At 38.2% G+C, this 11,812-nt stretch overlaps 1 non-coding gene across 1 annotated transcript; it reads left to right on the top strand.

Moving 5' to 3' along the window:
* Nucleotides 1-594: 594 nt before the first annotated feature.
* LOC121994562 lies at nt 595-700 on the top strand. Its single transcript, XR_006115779.1, has one exon. It is a non-coding gene; the product is annotated as a small nucleolar RNA R71 (small nucleolar RNA).
* Nucleotides 701-11,812: the final 11,112 nt, after the last annotated feature.

The raw sequence follows: 11,812 nt of genomic DNA, 5'->3' as shown, positions 1-11,812 counted from the left end.
GGTAAGCCTTGAGAAGATAGATGTTGAAAATTTTGTTGCCCAGCTTGAAAATTTGGTCTTACCCCCATAGATGGTCCTTGATCTTGATTATTTCTGTAAGAAAAATTGGGATGGCTCTTCCATCCAGGGTTATAAGTATTTGAGTATGGGTTGTTCTGCCTTTGATTGTAACTCATGATTGCATCACATTGTTCCAGTTGATTGATTTGTGCAGTGATAGCTCCCAATGGACATGAGTCATTTGAGTGCTCTGAACTCCCACATACTTCACAAGATGTACTAATAGCATTGACCATATTAGCACTAGTCCCCATATTCTCAAATTTCTTTGTAAGAGCGTCCAATTTTGCAGACGAAAGAGTGACTGCATCTACATCAAACTTCCCTGATGCTTTAATTGTTGGGTTTACAGAAGAATAGCCACCACTTCTTTCATTTTCCCATTGATGATGATTTTGTGCTACACTGTCAATAATTTTTTCAGCTTCATCTAAACTTTTATTCATAAGTGCCCCTCCAGCAGCTGAATCAAGGGACACTTTGGTATGATAGTTGATACCATTATAAAAAGGGTGCAACACTAACCATCTTTCCAACCCATGATGTGGGCATTGTCTGAGCATACTATTATATCTATCCCATGCTTCAAAAAGAGATTCTGAGTCAGTTTGCTTGAAGCTTGCAATTAAATTCCTCATATGAGTTGTTTTGCTTGGTGGATAGAATTTATCAAGAAACTGTTGCTCACACTGCTCCCAAGTGGTGATGTTATTAGGGGCCAAAGAATTCAGCCATTGCTTTGCCCTATCTCTTAAAGAAAACCCAAATAATAATAATCTAACTACTTCTGAAGGAACTCCATTCATTTTCATGGTACCACATATTTCATAAAAGACCTCTAAGTGTTGATTGGGGTCTTCATGAGGTCCTCCACCAAATTGGTTCTGCTGCACCATAGATATAATTGCGGGTTTGATCTCAAAGTTATTAGCTTCCACTGAAGGTCTTGAAATACTAGATAGAAAACCTCTTGCATAAGGTGCTGCATAATCCTTGAGTGGTCTATTCGCCATGTTCAAATGTTCCTGTTCTTTAATTTGCCTTTGCAAAATTCTTCTTTTATGAAAAGTTCTGTCAATCTCAGGGTCAAAAGGAAAGAATTCCCCTGCAAAGTTAGATCTTCGCATACACAAGAACAAGATAGCAAATGACAATTCAACAGAAAAAGAAAAAAAAATAAAAGAATCAAAAATGCAGAATTGAATTTGTACAAAAAGAATTAACAAGAAGTAAAAGTTATACAAGAAAGTAAAAACAGAAATCTAATGATTAGTTACAACTATGCAATATGAAAGGAAAACAAATGTTATGTTTAGTCTAACTCAATTGATAATTCCTAATGTTATAGCGCAGTCCCGGCAACGGCGCCAAAAACTGTACAAAAATGTCGCAAGTAATATAAAAGATTATCGTATCCACAGGACTGGAATAAGCACTAGAAATGTCTCAATGCGAATTAGCTAAACAACTATCCAATTGTTTCAAATGCAAAGTGAAGGTAAACAAATCTAATATTAAAGATCAACAAACAAGAGTTTAGTGTTTTGGGTTATGATAAGGGGAGATTCTAGGAGTTTTGGTTTCTTTGTAAGATTTCTTGAATGTAAATGGTTCACCAATTCTTATCCCTCAATTGCCAAACACTTGTAGAAAGTTGCCGGTTCTCTCTTGCAATAGATAACCGGCTAAGGACTGAGAAATGTATCTAAATATGATCAATTAGACGTGAACCTACGTTGTCCTTACACAGAAGCGCACCTATTACTATGCCTTCCTCGGATATCAACATAGAAGCGCACAACTTATTAATCTATCAAGATACAAGAAACTAATCACAAGATCCATCCTACTCTCTTGAATATTCCTATTTCCTCTTCAAGATTATCTCTCAAACGTCCTTACACGGGCTTGCACCTGTCACGTGGATCCCTCGGATGATCGAGTGAGAGTTTATCTTTACTAAGTCCACAAGAAATCCAAACAATCAATCAAGAATGAAAATTAAGCACAAATCACCATTAATCATTCAAGATCTAATTGATACAAGCAAGACAATGTCATTGAAACAAGAAATCGGCAAATCCATAAGAGATTACATCAATCCATCATACAAATACTCCCTTAATCCTAGAATACAAGATCTACTCCATGAATCGAGGAAGAATACCCGAAGAAATAAAGATTACAAGCATTTCTTAAATCCCCAATCCAAGAAACCAAGAAAAGGGGGAAAGAGAAAACTTATCTACGAAGAAGCCTCGTCTTCGGATCCAATCCTCGCTCCGGAGTCAAAATCGTCAAGAACTTCCCTCGAATCGCCTAGAAATCCTCCCAAGAATGGGAGAATACCACCAAATCTTGCCTTCTCCCAAAGGGGAAGAGATCCCCTTTCAATTCATGAAGGAGGGTTTAAATAGAGGAGGAAATCGAGCGCCACACGGCCCCATGACACGGCCGTGTGAGATTCACACGGCCATGTCTAGTTCCTTCTCTGCCAAAGCTGCACGGCAATGTGACTCACACGGCCAAGACCCTTCTGTTCTCTGGAAATGCTACACGGCCGTATGGTGCACACGGCCACCACCTGCTTGGCCTCTGGAAACCTCACACGGTCGTGTAGATCTACACGGCCATGTAAGGCATCTGCTCTAATTTCTTCAAATCAAGACACGGTCGTGTGAGATTCACACGGCCATGTCCTCTTCCCTTCCTGTTAAAACTACACGGTCGTGTGTGGTACACGACCTGATGCTCTCTCCCTTCAATTCCTTCCAAGCTTGTCCGAGGACGCATAATCTTCACCAATTTCGACTCTTGTCTACAGAAAATGCACAAAAAGCAGATCTCCGAACCAAAAGAGTAAATATGCTAAAAGGAAAGCTGGAAGTATAAAAATGCATAGATCAAGCATGCTCAAAGTATGTAAATGTGCGTAAAAACATGCATAAAAGAGTATATAATCTACGCACATCAGAACTTGAAGAGGTAGTTGAAGTTGACGCTGAAGTTGAGCTCAAACATCTTTTGGAAGTGGGGGTGAAGGAAGCACATTGTCTCTCCTTGTATGAACTAAAAGTTGTCAATGCTTCCTCTTTACTCATATACTATCTGTGCAATGCACTGCTCTATTTTTTAATTTGAGCATGAGTTTCTTCCCAATTGTCATAAACACCGGGTTCCTTCCAATAAAAACAACATATGTTTTCCCCTATATTTACAATAAACAAACATTTCAACCATAAATCCCTTCTAAAATAGTATGTTGAAATAAAATCTTAGGACTCACCATTTTAGCACTCAAATCTCTCTTGTCGTCACTGCTTATCTTACTGTCACCACCTCTGTTGCCGTCATCACCAATTTTAGGATACAGATCAAAGTTTACGAGAGGGAGTTGGGAGGGAGAGGATCAATTTTAGGGAGTTGGGTGGGAGATGAAAGATTAGGGTTTGGTAGAGTTTTACCACCTCTACTTTGTCTTTTAAGATTTTTTACCCACCCAAGTGAGGATCACGTACACAATAATTGTTAAGTATTTTGTTTTAACAACTTGGTAGAGACATATTTTAGATGAGGGGGCTTTGTACCTGGATACTCAAATCTTGTATAATTATACTCAATTAAACTACATTGATACTCAATTAAACTATATTTTTACTTTATTTAGGATAATTTGTACTTAATTAACTGTATCTAATTTGTACATATTGATGATTGATCAACCTATTGTAGATAGTGCTCAATTGGATAGAAAATATATTTGATTTAGTTTAAATTGTGATGGATTAATGAGAATTATACTTCCTTTTGGACTTTTTGTACCTAATTAAACTACATTTATATGATCAATGACATATAAATTTGGACATTTAATTATACCAAATTAGCATACAATTATACTTAATTTTGGAAAATTTGTACCTAATAAAGTAGAGCAATAGTGTCATTAATATCTTCTAGAATTTAGTTATGGGTGTATATCACATCATGTGAATACCCTATACATTTTTTTCTTCTATTTATGTTAATATGACTTTTTCCCTACCGATGGAAATAATCATCACTAGCGATGTTATTGAAGTAGTAAGTTCTACAACATCCTAATTAATGTCTATATTGTGTCCAATTGTAACTGATGCTTTACAAATTGTACTAAAATTGTGTACATATATACTTTATTTTAGTTAAATTGTAACTAATAAAGTGGATTATATACCTTATACTAAATTTATACATGAATTTGGATATTTTATGGATTTATACATACCTTATACTAATAAAATGGATTTATACATGAATTTCTACAAGAAATAAGTTGAAACCATAATATATGATCAAGTGTCTACACAAGGTGATATGGCCAAAACAACTTACAAACATTAACCTCTTATAAAATTTGGTTATGGGTGTATATCACATCATGTGAATATCTTATACATTTTCCTCTTCTATTTATGTTAATATTGAGTCTCATATTGGTTCGTCCATCATGTGGATATTTTGTGGATTTATACATACCTTATACTAATAAAGTGGATTTATACACGAATTTCTACCATAAATAAGTTGAATCCATATTAGATGATCAAGTATGTACACAAGGTGATATAGTCAAAACAACTCACAAACATTAACCTCTTCTAAAATTTAGTTATGGGTGTATATCACATCATGTGAATGCCCATACATTATTATCTTTCAATACTTATGGACTTTCATATTGGTTCATCCTATTATAGATAGTGCTCAATTTGATAGGAATTATACTAGATTTAGGAAACATTGGGCTAAATTTAGAAGGAAGTATACTTGATTTTGGACTTTTTGTTCCTATATTTTGTCACATGGCTCTAACAAGTTTTGATAGTCCTATTGTAGATAGTGCTCAATTTGATAGGAATTATACTAGATTTAGCAAACATTGGGCTAAATTTAGAATGAAGTATACCTGATTCTGGACTTTTTGTACCTAGATTTTGTCATATGGCTATAACAAGTTTTAATAGTCCTATTGTAGATAGTGCTCAATTTGATAGGAATTATACTAGATTTAGTAAACATTGTGTTGTATTTAGAGGGAAGTATACCTAATGTTAAACTTTTTGTATCTATATTTTGTCACATGGCTCTAATAAGTTTTGATAGTCCTATTGTAGATAGTGCTCAATTTAATAGGAATTATACTAGATTTAGTAAATATTGTGCTGCATTTAGAGGGAAGGATACCTAATTTTGGACTTTTTGTTTCTAAATTTTGTCACATAGCTAGCTCTAACAAATTTAAATAGTCCTAGTGTAGAAGATAGTGCTCAATTTGATAGGAATTATACTAGATTTAGTAAACATTGGGTTGGATTTAGAAGGAAGTATACCTGATTTTGGACTTTTTGTACCTATATTTTGTCACATAGCTCTAACAAGTTTTGATAGTCCTATTGTAGATAGTGCTCAATTTGATAGGAATTATACTAGATTTAGTAAACATTGTGCTGGATTTAGAAGGAAATATACTTAATTTTGGACTTTTTGTACCTATATTTCGTACCTAATTAATAGTTTCATCATTGACCATTATGTACAATTATGATCAATTATGTCTCTTAATAATATTTCGAGCAATAGTGCTCCAGGTTATTATCGGCCTATTATTGATAGTGCTTAATTGGCTACAAAATATACTAGATTTTAGTATAAATTATCCTAAATTTTAGTGGTGGTATACATGATTTTTGATCTTTTGTACTTATAAATTGTGTACTCAAGTTGTCATCACTCAACAGAATTTCTATAGAATAAAAATCATATGTATGTCATCATTGCAACACAAAAACCAATAGTATGAGAACAATTAGCCATCACATATATGTTTCCATAAAGAACTCAAAGGACGAGAAAAATTAGCCAATTTTTTTTTCAACAATCGATTATCATTTGATAATATCGTTAATGCAGCTCGTGCCTGATAATTGTTCATCTTCACTTCATTATCAAACCTCTAGAAATCATCAGTGTCATGGGATAGACACTCGACCCACATGCAGGCATAGATATCACAATCAAGAGTGGCACCTTGATGATGACAATCTGCTTTGATCACCTCCTAACTGCCTATGGTGAAACCTGAAAGATGAGCAATGCAACTAGCCAAAAATCGTGCCTACAAAATAGGAAATGCTTTAATACTCGATCTTAAGACTTAATGTAGTAGAATATTGTCAAACTCACATATACTCTGGCTATCCCAACTAAAAAGGAATCATGGTTTGAATTCCATAGTTTGAATTTTCCTTCAGATACTCAAAAACTAACAGATACCAATGCCACCTGTCATTAATAGGGAAAATTATATGTCTACATCTTGTAAATATATCTTCATTTAGATCCTGCAGTCTTCTCTTGGTGGTCAATGTCAACCTGGAAAGAAAATGTTTGTATTCCATGTTCTGTAACTGCCTATATTTGTCATATACCTCCAAATGCAGCAACACTTCTTTCTAGATATTTAAAACAAGAATACAAATGTTATCTTAATCCATCTTAATCTAATAAGAAGTATAATCAAATATCAACTGTGCTACAAACCTGCACAGTACTGACCATACAGTATATCTCAAACCCATAAGTCGGACTCTATTTTTTATAATCCTCATGTAAATGTTTATGATTTGAGTATCAACCGACTTACCAAATAAAAAAGGAGAGAATATAGGTCTACTCAAGCTCAGGAAGTCATCTTGCCAAATGACAACACTAGATGGAGAGAAAAATTATTTCCATTACAAATATTGAGAAAGAAGTGTTAAGACAAAATTAAACATAATCAAATTAAACTTACTCCAATTCATCCCTAGACAAAAATTCTGACAACACCTTTCTCTCTTCTTCTAATCCTTCTTCATGACCACAGAAATCACCTCTGTCTTTATATGCATCCATTTTATTCTTGGTAGAACTCTTGTCATCTTTCTTCAACATCTACGATGGATTTTATGTTGGTGCAGGAAGTATCCGACGATCGAACCTGTGTTTTGATTATGCCAAAGGGTCCAAAGTTAAGTTGTCTTGTTATCTAACAAGGTTTGTTGAGTTTGCAAGAAAGTCCTAAGTGTACTTAGGTAAAAGTCCTAGCTGCGGTTAGGCAGGTAGAAAACCCTAGGGGGTGGTAACCCTAGGTGAGGAAAAGTCCTAGTTGCGGTTAGGTAAGTGGAAAACCCTAGGGGGTGGTAACCCTAGGTCCTAGAGGGTCGTAACCCTAAGCGGAAAGTCTTGGTAGGTCGAAGGTTTTGGGCAAAAATCCTAGAGTCGGGGACTCTAGGCTGAAATCCTAGTGTCGCTAACCGGGTGGAAGACTGGACGGGTCGTGGAGCGAACGTCCAACAGAAAGTCCTGGAGATTCGTACACTGAGCAAAAGTTCAGTTGCTCCGGAGGATCAATCTGGTAAACAGGTAAACTCTCTTGAGTGAAGTAGGTGAGGGCGCATTACCCGGTGAGGAAACAATAGATGTCGGTTCAACCTAGGGTTTCTAGAAGTGAAATCCTAAGTCAGAACCAGACAATCCGGAGAGTGTCAAAATAGCTTTATATTTATTCTATTTTATTGTACTAATTTTATTTTGTAGGGTATACTTTAATTGTAGACTAACATACCTTGCAGGACGGAAATTACATAAGAAATCCTCGGATAAATAGTCCCGAGGTGCCCTCTATGGAGCTTAGAGGCGCCTCAGGTGAGCTGATCGACAACCCCGCAACAAGGCGCGAGAGCGCCCTCCATAGAGCTTGGAGGCGCCCTGGATGCTGGATGGAGGGCGCCCTCCATGGAGCTTGGAGGCACCCTCAGGCGGATAAGCAATGAAGTTGCGTAGCTTATCAACGCAGCAGACTCGGGGGGTTGGAGGTGCCCTCCATGCAGTTGGAGGCGCCCTCAACAAGCTACTTAAGCTTGGTTCAAGCAATAGTTTAGACAAAAACTTGAAATCGCGATCCTTCTTCCGTGTGCTGCTCAAAGAACGATCCAACAATGTCGTAACTCAAGTTTGACAACCAAAAGCACTCAATTCTCATTTCTTACGTGTTGGTATAATCTTTGCATTGATTTTGTACTTCAAAATTGTAATATTTCCTGAAGCTATAGTGATTGTCCATTGAAAGCACTCTTATGTGCGGGCCTTGGAGTAGGAGTCGCCACAAGCTCTGAACCAAGTAAACTCTTGGTGTTCTAGTATTGGTCTTAGTTTTCCCCTACGTGTTTTACTATAACGAATGAATTAGCCATGAGCGCTATTCATCCCCCCTCTAGTGCTTTCGATCATACAATTAGTATCAGAGCGGGGCCGCTTCCAATCGGTGAAACCACCATTCAAGCATTTCTTTTTCATGGTAATTTTTTTTTGGAGTCAATCAGAATCAGTAAAATTGCTGTCTTCTAATCTATTTTATCGTAACCAAAATTTTATCTCTAAGCTGGTGCAACACCACTCGAGTCTACATATTTTTTTTCTTACTCTCATACTACTAATCCAAGACCAAGTCTTGGAACGAGTTTTCTTATTTTTGTACGTGCTAGATCCTTAATGGCCCATCAAGAATGCTACAGCACAGCCCGCTCACCTCTTTTCTCTGGCAAGGACTTTGGCTACTAGAAGAGTCGGATGGAATACCACCTCAAGACGCAAGTCGAGATGTGAATTATTATCCAAACCTGTCTCGAGCTTCCACTAGATGGCGCTGGAAAACCAATACCATGCGTGAACTGGGATACTAGCCTAATGAAGAAGATTGAAGCTGACGCCAAAGCAACCTGCACCCTTCAATGCAGCATAACAAAAGAAGAGCTAAACCGAGTCGGCCCCTTCTCAAGCACGAAAGAGCTATGGGAGAAGCTGATAGAGATACACGAAGGCACCTCCGAGACTAAAATAAGTAAGCGTGATTTAATCTTGAATAAATTGTATAGCATAAAATTGCAGGAAGGTGAGACAGCTCGCCAACTTCACGCACGGATTCAGGATCTACTTAATGGTATCCATGGAATCGGTCAAAAGATAGAAAACCATGACATAATCAGGTATACACTTAATGTCTTTGTCACGCCCTGGAGGAGTCCCTATCCGAAGAAATTTCGGCAGCATCTCCCCTATACGGGTGACAATCTGAAATTTTTATACAATGCCCTCTGGGCCACATATACATCGGCCAACACGACCGGAACAATAACAATAATATAAGCACAACACACAGACATCCACGCAGTTTAATAGTTAACAAACTAGAACAGTAATAATAAGACTCAAAAACAACCCTACTCAACTACACCCATAAAGCACAAAATCGATGTCCTACTCCACTACACTCATAAAGCTCAAATCCGACGATAAAATCAACTTACCTCTTCTGCCATCTAGGCAGGCGTGTAATAAAACAAATCCAATAACACTCATAGGCAATATCCAAAAGTAAACTAATACAAGTCCAGATGTCAAAAGCAGAATAAGCCTAAACACAGTCTAACAAGAAAAACTAAAAGAGCAACACTCGTCTTCGTGGACTGCAGGGGACTAGCGACTGGAACTCTCTCCGGACAGCATCAACCTGAAAATAACAACGGAGGAGGGTGTGAGTCCAACACTCAGTGGGTATCAACTGATATGCATAATAAAGAAAATAACAGACAACACTAATCATGTGTAGAATCTCCTGATACAAGAAGGATAAATGCAACTGAAACAAAATAGGAGAAAACTGTAATAACCAAGACCAAGATATAAGTACAACAGGGTCGTAAGACCGAGAGTATCATAAATCCTGTATGCATGTCAATCATATGCATCCATATAAATGTAGCAAGTAAATGCAGCAAATACAAGCAATAAATGCATCATGCATATGATGCAATGTCATGGTCACCCCTGACGTCAGTTAGTCATCTCACACACAATGGTGAGACCGAGTGGGTAGGGCTGTGACAACCGTGCACTCTGCCATCACTGCTCCTGATGAGTGACCGAGTGGACGGGATGCTGTCGGAGTGCACACATACTCCTACCCCAAATCATAAATGGGGGAGTACAATGCTCTCATCTCCCGGTACACCATGACGAGGAGGGATCCCGGCGTGCTACCACGCTGCAATACACTACCCATGAGTGTCCCAGCGAAGCACCACCGAGCAACTGACGTGCTACCACGCTGCGTCACACTACCCCTGAGCGGACCAACGGAGCACCGACAGTGATGAGACTGGCGATGTGCTCAACAATAATGGAGCAGACTATCGCGTAGCATGCAATCATGCGAATGGTGCATGATACTAAGCATGGCAAGATACTGAGCAGCATAGCAATAATCCATATATATGTAAAATGTGTACCATCGGAAAGTGAATCAAATCAAAGTACACAGACCAGATAAGGTATCAAAAACCCTAGGTCCTGAACATGATGAATAACATGGTTGTGTCACTACCTCTATAAATATGTACAAACAAATAAATACTAACAGGATGTGCATAGAAAAATAACAAATAAACATGTAACAGATCAGGTAGTGATCAACCGAAGCAGATAGGAAAACACAATCGTTGCTATTTGTTAAAGACATTACTATGCATATCAAAAGACATAAAGTCAAAGTACTCACCTCCAATCGAAAAGTCCAATCTGATCCAAATGTGACGTCAAGATACTCATCTCACGACAAAGTCCTGTGTCACCAATACATATATATTTTATTTAGCTACAATTTACATAAATAGCTAAATGAAATTCTTAAAAACTATTTAGGGCAAAACCCTAAACTATAAACCTCAACCTACCTAAACAAAATCTAACAAAAAATTAAGGTTAGTTATCTAATCCCCAACCTATCATTAGATCATTAATCCAAACTTAATTCCATTACACATAAACAATTATAAGATCCAAATCCAAATAACTAAATAAATCTACACAACCTAATGATCAAATAATTATCAACTAATTATGTCCCAATTTTTACCTCACTCACACATATATTCAATCACCTAATCCTTACCTTGTTACTACTGGATCAAGATTTGTGGCCGAAATTACTGCCGGCTGCTATAAACAAATCAGCACAGATTTCAGATCACATACGAAACAATTCATTGCTGGGAACAAATTACACTGTTCTGATCAAGAACCGAAAATCCCAAACCAAGAATCCAACTTACCTCAACCATGACCTAAATCCACCGCAAGGAAGGGATGATCAAGGATCCTGTCAGCAAGAGGAAATTTAGGGCACGGTAGCATCAGGGGGTCGGCGGCGATCAACAAGGCAGCGCACAGTGGCGGTCGGCTAGGGCTGAGGAGGAGAGGAAATCGCGGCCGGTGCTAGGCTGGGACGTCGGGAGTGGGGCGTCGGCGCTAGGGCAGAGGGAAGGTCGGCTGCCGGCGCTTGAAAGAGGAGAAGAAGGGCCAAAGAGAAGACGACCGGCGGCGCGATGCAAAGAGGTGAGGAAGAAGAAAAAGGGGATCTACGGCGGAAGAGGAGTGGCGTCGGGCTCGGGTGGAAGAAGAGAATATCGGGCTTGGCCAATAGGTTAAACTGCGATGGGGAGGAGAAAATCGCCGCTTGTGGCAGTTAGGGCAAGCCGTCGGGCGCCGGTTAGGAGGAGGAGACGGTGTTGAAGGGTTTAGGGCAAGGCACGGGCTCGCGGGGGGGAGGGGGGGAGGGAGAGTTCGGCGAAAATAGAAAAAGAAAATAGATAATTAAATTCAACTTTTCCTC

Source organism: Zingiber officinale, chromosome 1B, assembly GCF_018446385.1.
Source record: "Zingiber officinale cultivar Zhangliang chromosome 1B, Zo_v1.1, whole genome shotgun sequence".
Classification (NCBI taxonomy): domain Eukaryota; kingdom Viridiplantae; phylum Streptophyta; class Magnoliopsida; order Zingiberales; family Zingiberaceae; genus Zingiber; species Zingiber officinale.
This window is presented reverse-complemented; position numbering and strand designations above follow the sequence as displayed.